Source organism: Rousettus aegyptiacus, unplaced genomic scaffold (assembly GCF_014176215.1).
Source record: "Rousettus aegyptiacus isolate mRouAeg1 unplaced genomic scaffold, mRouAeg1.p scaffold_m13_p_12, whole genome shotgun sequence".
Lineage (NCBI taxonomy): Eukaryota > Metazoa > Chordata > Mammalia > Chiroptera > Pteropodidae > Rousettus > Rousettus aegyptiacus.
In genome coordinates, this window is record NW_023416287.1 from 84185236 (window position 1) to 84200328 (window position 15093).

General features: G+C 34.9%; 1 long non-coding RNA gene across 1 annotated transcript in view; it reads left to right on the top strand.

Moving 5' to 3' along the window:
• Window positions 1-561: 561 nt before the first annotated feature.
• LOC118610055 overlaps window positions 562-15093 on the top strand; it is a 33338-nt gene continuing 18806 nt past the window's right edge. The window contains exon 1 of the long non-coding RNA XR_004953759.1: window positions 562-886. This is a non-coding gene — a long non-coding RNA (uncharacterized LOC118610055). The remainder of the gene's footprint in view (window positions 887-15093) is intronic.

Consider the following 15093-nt stretch of genomic DNA (forward strand, 5'->3'; position numbering starts at 1 on the left):
TGAATTAAGAAAAAAAAATTTGTTATGACAGCATGTGCTGAGTGTTAACCAAAACCTATTTCCTCTTTTTTTTCTAATGCAGCTAAATTATATTTGTCATTAGGTAGGGCCAAGTGACTGAGCACTAATGGAACATTTGTACAGACTATTTGCTTGTTCTGGTCCCAAAATATCTCCCAAGGAAGATTATCTGTGCTTGATCCCCTTCCAGCGAGTAATCAGAGATGACAATGATGACTTCAGAATGAACAGATTGGTGTCAGAGACACAGAGTCCCTAAATGAATACTCCTTCCGCCCCCAAAATACACACACACATACACACACACACACACACGACTCCGAGCAACAAATGTACATCTAACACATTTGAGTCACTGAAAAGTTTTAGATGTGAATTTGTCGGCACTGCTACTAGCATTATCCCAAATAGGTCATCTGTGTGTCATGCACATGGAAAGAGATGGAGGGAGACAGAGACTGGTAGGAAGTAGGAAGTACATTGAAATATGTAGAGCGGTTGTTACAGACTTACATATATTTTTTTTCTTTTCAGGTATCACAGTTTCTCTAAAAGATACTGAGGGTACAGATGAGGAGAAAACAGTAAGAGCAACAACGCAATTCTCATGGGTTCGCTCCATATTTTCTCATGGAAACCAGAATGCTATTGTGTGTTTTTGAAGTCTCCGGGAGCTGTCCTTACATGTGTCCTGTCTGTAAGCTCTTGCTTCAGCTATAGTTGCCGAAATAGCATCTTCTGTTTAGGCCCTTTGTGGAGCTCTGGGAATCCTCCGAAGTGCATTGCCATGGCTACCAGAGACCCTCATCTCTCTTGGGGCATCTCTGAGGTGCAACAGAGTGAGAGAAACTGAAACGATATTCAGGTATAACCTTTGCATTTTATTCTCTCTTTCACAGCACTGGAAATAAACAGAGATGTTTACGATGTTGAAGATGGTATCTTTCTCTTTGGTGCACTGAGATATTTCCTTTATAAAGGAATTAATTTTGCCAGACAGTTAATTGTGTTAATCAAGTTAGGCTGCTCGGTTAATGCAGTGTGATGATATCATTGGAACATGTCCAAGATTCATCGTTCTTACTTCGAATTAAGAAGTATTAAAAAATAGCAGTACTAAGAGTCATTTTAATGAATTGGGATAAGAAAATTTTATCATGTCAATTTGATTCTTCAGATAATTAATATCTGTATTTCATTACGTTTTATCACGTTTGAACTTTATTATCAAAATTTGGCTCTATCGCAATATTAATTTAATACTATTCCTAATGATAATTGGGATAATACTGTTTAACATTTTTTATATTTATTATAACCTGGATAATTATATTTGAAGGCAACATATTTTATGGATAAAGAACTGAGGACAGATAACTTTTGAGTTGACCAAGCACATGTAAGTTTGGCAAAGTCAAGATATGATCTGTGTTAGCCCGGCTCTCAAGAAGAAGCAGGTGGAATCCTTGAATTAGGATAATTCTGAGAGATTATTTACTAATGAGGCTATTCATTAGGACATTCGCGTAGATGGTACAGGAATAGGAAGTGTCATCTTCTCTAGCCACAAAGGGACGAAAGGTGGGAACAATTACTGGAGCCTGGAAGGAGAGATTCCTGCGGAGTCAGCTTGAGAGAATCAATGAGCATCAGAGGAGGGACCCAGTTAGCTCAAGGCAGACTCATAGGGAGGATGATGGGAAGGAAATACAGGGACCTCCCTCTTTGATCTCTTGCTAAGATCCTCTTCGATCAAACCCAACCAAAAGCCAAGATAAACTTTTACATGATTCATGTAAGGCAGCCCAGGGGATTGAGAAGAGTTGAGGAGCAGAGTGTTTGCTATGGAACCCCAGTCTCCCCGTGACTAGCAGGTGCTTCTCTGTCTTCACAGCCGTGAAGACCTTGTCCCATTAGATATGAAGGGTCAGTGATTTAGGATATCTCTATTCCTGTCCTTTTCTCCTTGGCTCTATATTGTACTGCGCTTGGTAGAAGAGGAGAATGAGTTTAAACTACTGGTTCCTGAAAATTCTATTGAATCCAGTGAGTTTAAATAACATTAAGCAACCGGAGTTTGAAAGGAAACTTTGTAGTGTGTCTGTTATTTTCTTTGGCAGTTCAGCTTCTGAATATCCTTGTTATACACTTAATCAATTATATGCTTCCACCTACAGCTCTCATCTAGAGTAGAAAACTCATACACAAGGGGAGTCAAGGGTCATGCCACAGTAGCCGTGGTTATGAGATCAAACAGCTGTGCCATACCGGACAGCTGCCAGGGCATGACCTTGGTGCTCATCTCTGCTACCCAGAACACCACCTTAATTCTGCTGCTGCTTTGTCGATGCTGTGAGATATCTGGTATCCTGTTCATAAATTCATTTTCTACTTAAATTACTCAGATGAGGTTTCTGTTATTTGCAGCAAGAACTCTGACAGGAATAATCCCTCAAAATGCAAGCATTAATTTTCAAATTGCAAGTCACAACCAGTAGTGAGTTGTGAAATAAAAGGTAGCAACCAACACTTAAAAAAAAGAGAAATAGAATAGAATAGATGAGGAAATATTATAATGCATTACCTCAATTCAAATTAAGTATTGTTTCATGAGAACTTTGGGTTTGTGTGTGTGTGAGTGTGAGTGTGTGTGACTGCATATATGTACTGCACTCAATGTAAAAATCTATTTTTAACATGAAAAATAGTCAAAAAGAAGTTTGAAAAACATTATTTGAGAGTATGGTTGTCCTTTTTTTTTTTTCAGCCATGACGGATTAAGGAATTCATGGCCTTACTATAATATACATAGAAAGGTAGTAACTTTTTAATGGGTTCCAGAAGTTTGCTGTTAAGAGGGAACAAAGATTAGGGTTAATTATAAGCCAAACTGAAGTCAGATTGTGTGCTTTAAAGAAAAACGTGTCCTAAGCTTTACGCAGCACGGTAAATTTCTTTCCGGGATCAAGGGCTTTGAAGGTAGGCAAAGAAAAAAGTAAAAGAGCCTGTAAGGATAAAGAAGAAAATCGACAACTAGTAATTGTAACTGTGTTATTCAGTTTACAGGTTGCTTCCGATTCCACGATGTCATTTGCTTTTCAAACTAAGCCTGTTACTAAGTGATGTTATCTGACCTTGATGTGTGGGAAACCAGATGTCAGACGTTTTACCTTGCCCAGATTTAGGTTTAACATAGAGATAAGCAGTGACTTAGCTGGATTTCAAATCAAGGCCACTGAATATTCAGAAAGTAATTATTGTCGTTAGATTTCAAGATTTATCTTTCATTATTTTGTTAGAATGCCAAGTGGGCCAATTTATTTGTTTTTCATGATCTGTTTTCTGAGTTACTCTAGTAATTCGGTATAGGGTTCTTTGATTTAAACGTGTCAATATTAGCTGTTTGTAGTGTGTCTCAGCAGTTCACACCTATTTAAATATCTTTGGAACACCAGCTAATTTCACCTACATGGGATTTATTTATAATGAAATCCATGGAATTTCCTGGAAAATAACTTATTGAAAGAGCAAAGAAAATGAAAGTATGAGAACTTGGTCCAAATAAGATGAATTCATGTCGGAGGAAGATACAGATTCCGGTTGTAACACGTGTCTCTGAACATTTTCCTTTATGCCAGCGTATTAAGTGCATGTCGAAATCCCACAATGAAGGGGCTGCTCCGATGAGTACCTTAAGGTTAATGTCACTTAAAAGCTTTGCTTGACAGAGATGACAAGCAGACTCCGTGCAGGAGCGTGTAACTCTATCTGGGACGTGAGGTAATTGCTGGGGCACTGGCTGGGCACAGTCATTCCAGCAGGCTCATAGGGAGCGGAAATGAGGTGGGAGAGAGCCTGGAGCATCGTGAAGAAGCAACTCCATCTCAACAGCACAGGTGATGCCATAGACCTCACCGCAGCCCCTGGAGCGGCAAGGGCGACGACAAAGGCGGGTGCCGCAGGGTGTGGAGGGCACGAACTCGCGGGAGGCTTAGACGTGTAGGACTTAGATGTGTAAAGCATGGTTTCCAGAGTCCATGCCGTTGAAAGAGACTTTAAAGTCGTTATCTTGATTATTTAGACACCAGGTAAAAAAAAAACATTGTCACAGAGATGAAGAACGGGGGACGTCTTCCCAAACCAGGGCTCCCGGAGGACGTGAAACACAGGCACGAGGTTCACGTTCTCTTTTACGAGAAAGGATTTTGACCGTCCTAAGGATGAAAGACAGCTTTAAACGAAAAAAGTCGAAATGCATAGAACTCTCGGGGTCTAAGCTGGAGTGTGTGCTTTACATCTGAGGAATTGAAATTCCTGGTAAATAGGATATAACGGCATCTTTAAAACACATTAACGAAATCATGCCTAGAATATTCTTTAGGATAGCCTACTTATTTAACTAGAAAATGAGATTCTCTTTCAAAATTTGTGGTCTGAAAAGATCTGGACTTATCTTGAATGAAGTCATTAGAGTAGGTATTACACCTCGGTGAACTATATCATAATTTATTTTTCTTTAGTTTTATTTCTACATTCTTATTTTTCCCACGTAAAAATAAATTTTGATTCACTCAACTAAATTTATCACGAACCTTTTTATTTTTTTTCCAATTTTCATTCGAGGCAATTATTTTCATGAAATGGCCATTGTTTCCTGAGTACATTGTCAGAAAAAGCCTATTTCATTTGAATCATTAGATTTTTGTATGTGAAAAATTGCTTTAATATTTCTTTTATTTAGATGGATTTAAGGATATCTTACTGAGCTTTGATTTTTAAGCCTAAGGAATTCAGTTCAATATTATATTGTTAGTACAATGTTCTTAACCATTAGTGAATCAATTCACTTATCAAAAATTAATTTCTAAATTAGGTAAAGAGTAATATGATTTTAAAAAAATGTAACTACTTTTTATAATCTTTCCAAAAACACCTCATTTACTTGCCAGATAATGTTGAAATTTCTTAGTTGGGAACTTATAGCCTTACATAAATATTTATCTTTGTTCTCTTTCAATGATTTTGAGGTATTAACTCACTAAATCTTATTAAACATGTCCTACGTACAAAGAATATGGGTTTTTCTGTCCGTAAGGAAGTTTTAGCCTAATGCATTCTATCCTCGTGGTAGGCAAGGGCCGTGAGGGAAAGACGAATAAAAGGCCGTAGGAGTTCAGAGGAGCAACTGTTTTTTTTTCAAGGAAGGATTTAGAAAAGAGATGTTTCATCTGGACCTTATAAAAATGTCAGGTTAAAACTGGCAGAGTGTGCGGATGGATGGGTCACCTTAAGAGAGAATGATATTAAACCATCTCACTGAATCAGCTGCCGTTTTTCAAAGTATAAGCAACCTTCCAGCCTGCCTCGTTTGGGACATTAGCTATTTCTCAAATGTACCTTTAACCTTACCATTTCTTTGTTTCTGTTTCTTTTACCCTCCTGCTATAATTTTTTAAATTTATTTTATTCTGCAGTGTTCACTACCTATTCTTGCCTCCATGATTCTCCAACCTAGCTTTCTTGGTATGAAGACTATTTAAGTTTTAGTTGTAGGATTTTCCTGGGAACGAAATTAGGAAAAATAATTAATATACATGATTTTTGTATATCAAATCTTTAGAATTTCATTGGCAAATATATCTGCCCTTTTTGTTTTTTTTTTCAGTTTTTTTTCATATACTTGGAAAACCATAAATAAAATATAACACACTTTCTTACCTGTTATTGTGTGTGTATATGTGTGTGTGTATGTGTGTGTAAGCAAGGCATGGATTAGATTTTATGAGTATCCAGTATTCTAATATCATTGTATGCTAATTTTCACTTGGTACAAGGCTAGGCTGTAGTTAAAACTATATAGATTGCCTTTTCTTCTAAATTTTAATGTGTGACGGAATCTCAACATTTAAAATCAATATGGTATTAACTGGAATACCTGGATAAAAAAACTAAGAAAATATAGCCATTTAAAAACAAGAAGAGTTATAGTAGACCTCGAGAATGCAAAGATACTTATTATTTCATTCCAAAAGATTTATTGAGCACCTACTATATGCCAGGAACTGTTCTTGCACTGAAGACAGGGAAATTTCTTACACTCGTGAAATGTTTAGATTTTTTAGGAGAAACCAGTACCCTATCACCACCAAAAAAAAGGCCACAGCCTGGGTAAAGATTTTGCAATGCATACAATGACCAAAGATTATTTTCAAGAACATATAAAGAACTCTGACAAATCAGGTGGAGAAGGTAAACTACTCAGAAAAATAGATGAGACCTAAAGAGAGGATTCACAAAAGAGAAATTCTCTCTCTCTCTCTGTATATATATATATATATAGAGATGTATAAATATGTGTGTATATGTGCATGTATATGTGTATATATGTATATATATGTATATGTACATATATGTGTATATATATGTACATACACATGCACACACATACATACATATATGTATACACACCAGGCTCACAAGAAATTAGATAAGTGCAAATTAAAAATGTAACAAGATACTATTTTACATTCATTACTTTGCCAAAAACTTTTAAGTGTGTAAGTGTTGGCTCGAAAAGAAAATAACTGCTGATGGAAGTATAAAATGGCAAAATGACACAAAATGTTTTGGGGAGTACTTTGTCAATAGGCTTTCAAGTTGAAGATAAAAATAGACTTCGACCAAGGAATTCCACTTTTAGATACATATTCTGACTCATGTGCATAAAAAGACATCCTAGCAGCAGGTTGTATAATAGACAAGAATCACACAGAAACTCTACCAATTGGAAAATGAACAAATACATTATCATGTGTTCCCTCGATGAAATAGTAGACATCAATTAACATAAATACATTAGAACAAACATGTGTCATCATGAATAAATCTCCGACACCTAATGTGGAGTGACAAGACATTGTAGAAAGATAAATACAGTGCGATATCATTTAAGATGTACGAAACAATTCACTGTATGTTTGAAACAATGCATATGTTCCTGAGAATGACTCAGGATGGCAGCACCTGATGTGAGGACCAGAGTGACTTCCCTGAGGAGTACACGTGTGGGACACAGTCTCATTTGCAGTGCTTAACTAGTTAGACTGGGCTAAGGGAAAGTGTTCACATTATTATTCTCTCTATATTTGCATATGTAAAATATCACTCACAAAACTTGGGAATTGGTGCTCATATTATCCCCTTCCTGACACTATGATTATATACCTAGAAAACTCAAGAGACCAGAAGAAATCTATTATAATTATATATGATTTGGTAAAGTTGTTTGGGAACTATATAAACTTTATTCGACTCTAGCAATAAATTACTAGAGAAAGAAATGGGGAAAAAATTCATTCCCAATAGCAAAAAAATCTAGAAAAATTTAAAAGGAGATTTAACAGAAAAAATTCAGGGCCTTTATGAAGAAAACTATTAAATTAAATTGACAGATATAAAATATTTGAACAAACATTAAGGATATGCCATATTGTTAATGGGAGGTTTTATTGCCATTAAAATAGCAATACTCTAAAATTAATGTATTAAATGCAATTTCAATTAGAATCTCAGTAGATTATTTTTTAACTAAAACTGATATTACATTTTTAATAAATGCTTTCAAATATTCAAGAAAAATATGGAAAACAAAGAACATTGATGGGTGACTTCTATTTTAGATGTTAAATCACATTATAAAACCAATGTAATTATATCTTTCTGGTCTTGGTCTTTCAGTAGACAAACCGATTACAGGAGAAAGTAAAGAGTATCCAGAAATTAATTTTAGCATAGATAGAAATTTAATATGTGTAAAAATGATGGTTCAATTTATTAACAATAGAATGTTTTACCTATTAACTGGTGCTGACACAGCTGGCTAGCCTCATGGAAGAATAAAAGTGAACACCTAGTTATACCGCATGTAAGAACAAATTGTGAATAAATTAAAGTTAATTGTTAAAAATAATTTAGAGAAAGGATGCCCTCTGTAGGTGAAGGATATCATCTTTGTCTAGACTGGAAGTCTAGAATCTATTAAACAAAATTAGATGTATTCGAATTTCATAAGTTTTTTTTTTAAATCTTAGGTATGACAGAGAAATATCTAACCTAAATCAACAGAGAAGCAATTGATTTAGAAAAGCAACATTACAGAAAATATGTTAGGAACTTTTATAAAATGGGAGGGGGGAAACTCAAACATCCAATCTATAATGTGCAAAGAATGTGAAAAGACAATTCACAGAAGAGCCACTATATAAGATCAGCAAATAAATGCAAGGATGCTCAAATTCTCGAGCAGTCAGGCAGGACTCATTAACTTAGCAGTGAGCTCTTCCTTTAAAAACGATTATGCTGTGAGAGTTTGAGGGAGCTTGTGTGGATGTCTTCTGTTTGCCCTCCAGATCCCCTCTCTGTCCTTCTCCAGCATGCTCTGTGTCCTGGCATCCTTCTGTGAGTTGGTGGCTTCTTTGACTCCATTGTCCTCTGTCCTCCAATTGGGTTTGTCCAATGAGAAGCAGTAGCAGCACTTGATGGGAGATAAGAGTGAGGTTGGGTATTTATTTTCCAGCTCCCTCCACGAAAGTCAGGTACTTATCCCTCCCTTTGCTTCTTTAGGCTTAGCGGTGATGAGACCATCAGCTCTAACCAGTTATGGTAATGATCTCTTGTGGGTTCCCATTCCTTCTGCCCGTACCTTCGAAAATATCCTTTTATTATACTTTCCTGAGCATGGCATCTGCTTCCTGGCAGACCCCTGATTGATGCCCAGCTATAGCACTTGTTGCTCATATGAGGCTAGGGGAAGGGTACTCCTGTAGCTGCTGAGCCAAAAAATGAGTTATTATGATGTTTTGGAGAGAAATCTAACAACATCTCTTACAATTAAAATAACCATCACATCTACAATCTTACTTCTAGAAACCTGTTTCACAGACATAAATAAAAACGACAAGTTAGTAAAGATGTAAGTACAAGGATGTGTGTTATAACATCATTTTTAGTGCTGCAAATTGTAAACAGCAAATATCCATCGGTATGACAATGTTGGAAACACTGAGTTATATACATATCGTGAATATTATACAAGCCTTGGAAAGACGGACATGGCGCCGTAGCAGGCGACTTGGTTTTGGAGAGATTTTCATGAGTTATTGTTAAATGAGAGAAGCAGCGTGCACAAAAGTGTGTATTACTGTAACGCAATGTTTTACAAAAATATATACTGTAGCGTAGTTCGCTGTGTGTGTGTGGAAGCATGACTATCTCCGATTTTATGAGACTAAAGAAAAATGTGAGTAAACAATAGATGTACCAGGATCGAGTGGAGGGGCAGAGATTTATTTATGTGTGTGGAGGAGGCAGGTGAGGGTAAAGACAAGCCAAAAGGGGGGAAAATTGCATAAGAATGTGCATTTATTATATAAAATCATTTATAAATGTATGTTTTATGTAGGCATTTATTCATATGCCAAAAAATGCCTTCTGAAAACTTCAGCGACTCACCTTTGTTTTCTGATTATTGATCCAGCATTCCATCCCCTCAGTGAACTGGCTTGGATCTTAATTTCTAACCTCGATTCTCACCTATTTCTCACCTTAACCCTGGTCAAATTAAACTTCCATATACTTCTTAAATCAGAAATGTCCATATTTTCTTGCCTGGGCATATTTGCTCTTGCTCTTCTTTCCAATGGATTTGGAACTCCTTTAATCAAAGCCCCTCCCATTGGTAAAATCCAGATTCAGGTATCATTGCTCTTATTAAGTTTTCCTTAATTAAGCTAGATTTAAAACTCATCAGATGCCTACTATGTTCCAGATATTGTGCTAGGTACTAATCCCCAACCATTGTATAGAATTCTGTTTACTTTTTCTCTAGTGCTCAAATCCAAAGCACTTTATAGTAGAAAGAGTCAGTTTGGGTAGGACCCTTGAAAATATAACCACCTCTTTAGATACCATCCTTACTCTACCTAAACCCTCAACATTTTCATTTGCTATGTTGCTTCTTCTAGAATTTACTCCCAAGAACAACAAACTGAGGTTATCTTAGGTTATCATCAAACTGTTCCGTGTTTTAATTTTTTAATATATGTATAGTATATCTATCATTGGAATATATATATATATATGATGTGTTTTGATTTCTTAATATAACTAGAATCCAATAATAGGTGTACTATCTATCTATCTATCTATCTATCTATCTATCTATCTATCTGTGTGTATATATATATGTGTATATATATATATACACACACAGATATATTATATACGAATGACAGGTTTGCTAGAGTTCAGAATTTTAATGTGTTCAATAGATTCATTTAAACACTATGTCACAGACAATGTGAAGTGGAGAATAACTGTAATTTTTTTAAAAAATGTATTTATTGAGAGGCTGTTATATGGAAATTACCATGTCAAATTTTGGAGATGTAAATATGCTAAGCAAAAATTCTCACTTTCGAGAAATTCACAGTCTGTGGAAGACACAGACCTGCACACAGCTGTGTATCAATATAATAAATACCATGATAGACGAATATATAAAGTTAGGGGTTCACAAATGACTTTCTGTGAGCTAGATTGGACCTGTTACCTATTTCTATACACAACATGAGTTGAACAGTAGGAATGGTTTATATATTTTAATTGGTAGAAAAACAACAGTTTATGACAAGTGAAAATTATATAAAACTTACATTATAGTATCAGTAAATAGAATTTTATGTACACAAGGCCTTGTGCATTTTTTGTTTATTACCTATGGCTATTTTCACACCACAGTTGCAGAGTAGAATACTTGTGACAGAGATGTTATTGTCTGCAAAACCTAAAATGTTTTATAGAAAAAAATTTACCTGCCTTGGTACAGATACTTTTGGAGTAATGAAAGGGTAAATAGTATTTTTTAAAAAACTGCCAGCAACTTCTGCTTATGAAGAGTTTTTGCCTTTTTTTTTTAATTTAAATTTATTGGTGTCACATTGGTTAATAAATTATAGAGGTTTCAAGTGTACAATTCAGTAACGCTTCATGTGTTTATTGTACTGTGTGTTCACACCCAAAGTCAAGTCTCCTTCCATCAATTTGACTCCCTTTACCCTTTTCTACTTTATCCTCTTCTCCCTTTCTCTCCGGTAACTACTAAGCTGTTGTTTGTGTCTATGAGTTTTTGTTTGTTTCTCTTCTTTGCTTGTCGCTTTCAGTTTTATGTCCCACATATGAGCGAAAATCATATGGTTCGCAACTTTTTCTGTCTGATTTATTTCACCTAGAATGATAATCTCAAGAGCCATCCATATTGTCGCAAATGTCAGTATTTCATCATTCCTTATGGCTGAGTAATATTTTTAATCCTTTAAAAATGCTGCCAGAAAAAACTCAAGGAAAACCATGAGAGTGTTGATAGATGGATGCTGAATTAACTAGCACCCAAGGCAGTATCCGGTGTGAGTGAGATGTATATTCCTTCCAGGAGCCTTTTCAGATTTAATCTGAGAGGGCCCAGACTAATTTTTATGTTTTCTTCTTATGCTCCATCTTCTTACTAATAATTCTACCAAATTACTTACCTGGAATCTACAAGGAGTTATCTAAAAAGGGCTAGCCATTCCTGGGCTGTTGCATTTCAGGCTACTTGAGATCTCTGTGAAACCCCAGGAAATGCATGACCCCACTTGGCTACCATTACCAGGGCACATAGTGCAGCTTGGAGGTATTTCAGAGAGGCCAGGTTTTAATCCCCTCTATCGAGGTTAATTAATCAATATTTAGTCATCAAATTTATTAGTGGTTTACTTTAAAAAATACATATACTTTTTTTCTGAAAAGCACCATGATATTTAGTCTAATAATTGTTAATTCATTCAAAATGATCATCTGAATGTACAAAGAGACTCATCTACCAAAGGAATAACTTTCTTTCTTCCCGGACTTTTTCTACATAAAATATCTATTGTCTCATTATCTATTCAATAAAAATACCTTTTTTATTTTTGTATAAAACTTTCTTCTTTTTTTCCCTCCCTTTCTTCTTTTTTCTTTTTCTTTTATTTTGTAAAATAACAAAGTAAAAAGTGGAGATTTTCTCTTGGCTTTGGTTTGACAAAAAGTTTTCTGTAGTCATAGAACAAATGGCAGAAAACTTTTTTATACCTTTGAGACACTGCTGGGTGATGTTAACCATAATATCAATTTACCTTCTGGCTTACCTTAGGTTAAAATATCACCTTGAGACACTAATACTAAGGATGGGAAGATGGAAGTTGCAGCTGTGTATTACATCAATTGCACATCCCCCGAAATCCATTCCAGTTGTAGTTTTTATGCCTTAAGACACTTTCTCTATGGATCCTCAGATTGGAAGCCAATGGAATTATGTAATTTTATCTTCTTTATAATGCCAGGCTATCATACTCACACTTACCTGCTATCCTGAAACTCAGAGTTGATTTCCTGAAATGTCTGTCTTTGACACATTCCCCAGCTCCTTGATATCGTAAGTCAACTGTGTTTCATTTCGATGTTTATACAAAATATTATCTTTAAATAGAAGTATGGAGATACTATCTACACTGTAGAACTATTTTGTTGTCTGTGTTATATCAGTGTAATTCCATCATGGAAATTTTTCATACTACAAACTGGAATAAAATACATTTCAAAAAATTAAGATTATTATAAAAGTGCAAGTACAGAGCATAATCCTAGTATTACACTTTTCTAAGTATTTTGTTCATTGCCATAGCTTATTGTTACTGTAGTTCTACTTAAAAGTTGGGAAAAGCTGGCGCTAATTTTCTCCAGCAGATATATTTTCAGAGCACAGATATGATACTGCTATCATTGAAATATGACAAGTATTCTCCCTGTGAATGCATCTAAAGTTACGTTCTACAGAAGACCAGAGGTACATGATTCAGGAAATGTGTGGGCTTTTCCCAGAAGCTCACAAACCAGTTAAAAGGATTTCCATGTTCTGCTTTTCCAAGAATACCTTTATAAGATATTTTATTGGAAGACAGATACATGCATAATCTTTTTGTTTTCTGTTGTTTAATTGCAAGTACATAGATACAAAGATTGTTTTTGGTTATCTACTATAATTTTAAAAGTTAATGAAAACTTTAATTTTTCTGACAGTACAAAGCTATGCAATATCTCCAACTTCAGCTCTTTCTAAAGCAGCTAGAGAATTCTCCAAATTATTTATTGCTCATATGATATTATAAGCAATAATTATATATCATATAATATAGTAATATAACTATCATATAATCTATGCTAAAAATCTTGAATGTAGTGAAGACTACTTGTTTAAAAGATATCAAAGACAAGCACATTAACTTTACTGGAGATTTATTTTATTTTATATATGAGAATGCTTAGTTTAATCTACCTGTTAGTACAAGTATATTATTTCTGCTTATCTCAGTACTGTATTCCAGTTGATCCATGATTAGGATTTAGGACTTATGTTTGCCTTACAATTATTAGAATAATTAATTAAAGGTATGTAGACTGTTTTGGCTGAAGGACTTATTTTAGATCAAGTGAAACTATAATTCTTGAACTGGGTTTTCATCTTTACATAAAATAGTCCACGTCCATGTACGGGAAAAAGCAATCACCCTTCCGCTTCCATCCTCCTGAGTGGCACAAACCGGTCTGCGCTTTTTCTCTAATCCAGTAAATTTCACATTTCCTAGCCAGGCAGATTTTATCAGGCGGATATTGAAGAAGAATGAAGGGGCTTATGATGGGGAGCAGAAAGGTGGCCTAATCACGTATGCCATGCTGGAGGTTCTCCACTTCGGGGTGCACCTTTTTTTTTTTTCAATTAGCTAGTAGGTTCCAGAGGATTCATGAACTGCAGATAATTATTCATACTTGTGTGTCAAAAATATATGAACGACAAACATAAATATGTACATAAATAGCAGTGCACAATATAATTTTAAATTCAAAAAATAAAGTTGGGACCAAAAAAGAATATTGGCCTTGGGCCTAAGCCAAGAAGTGGCATTTACAAGCCTATTAGCGGCTGAAGAGGGATGAGACTTTCGAAGTCTTTAAGTTCTAAGATAAAGCTCTTTAAAATTTTTCACTCTTTTTATATGCCTAGGTATTTGTTATTCCATATCCTTGTTTATCTCTCATGTCTTTAAAATTTTTTTATTGCCCTATATTTTCTCCTAAGTTGGCTGTAATGTAGGAATAAGGTGTGATTTAAATGATTTTAATTTTATTTATTAGACATGTATGTGAATACACTACTAAAAGTTATTCTCTCACAGTATGCAAATTATACCTAAATAGAGCTGTTAAAAATTACTTTCAAAAGCATTTATGTGGGAGTTTGCACATGTTCAAATTTTATGACAATGAACCAGTTGACAAAGAGGAGCTGATACCCAGAAAAGTGAAGAGGTTTAACTTAGTATATATAACCTTAGTTCCTAAAAGGCGAGGTGGGGAGGATCTGAAAAACTCGTGGGGGAATAGTTTGTCCATTGTTTTTCTCCAATTTCCTATGTAGACAATCATATCTTCCGTGAGTAAAAACAATACGATCTTTTCTAACCTCATATCGTTGTTTTGAACATTTAGTTCACTGTCGAATATTAAAAAATTTAGAGAGTATTTGTGTTTTCTTTTTAACTCTAGAGGTAATGCTCAATATTTCACCATTAATATAAAGCTTGTTCACATCTTATGATAGGTTCTTTCCATCCTTAATCATGCAGGAAGTTTTCTATTTCTAATTGTTTTTTTTTTTTTTAACAAAAAATTGAGTTTAAAGTTTTTGCTGCCCCCCCCCCATATCTACTAAGAGGCAATATGCCTCCTACTTTTCAATGCATGGACATGGTCTATTGCACGGATTTATTTTTAAAACGTTAAACCATTTTTTCACTTAATTGTGATTGTTTATCATTTCGTTTACATTATTAAAGATATTTGTGTCCATTGTCATAAGCTGAATGAAAAATTGTTTTTGTCCTATTTTTGACTAGATCTGTTATTAAGGTTCTAGTATCTTCTCGAAGGGCTCGAGTT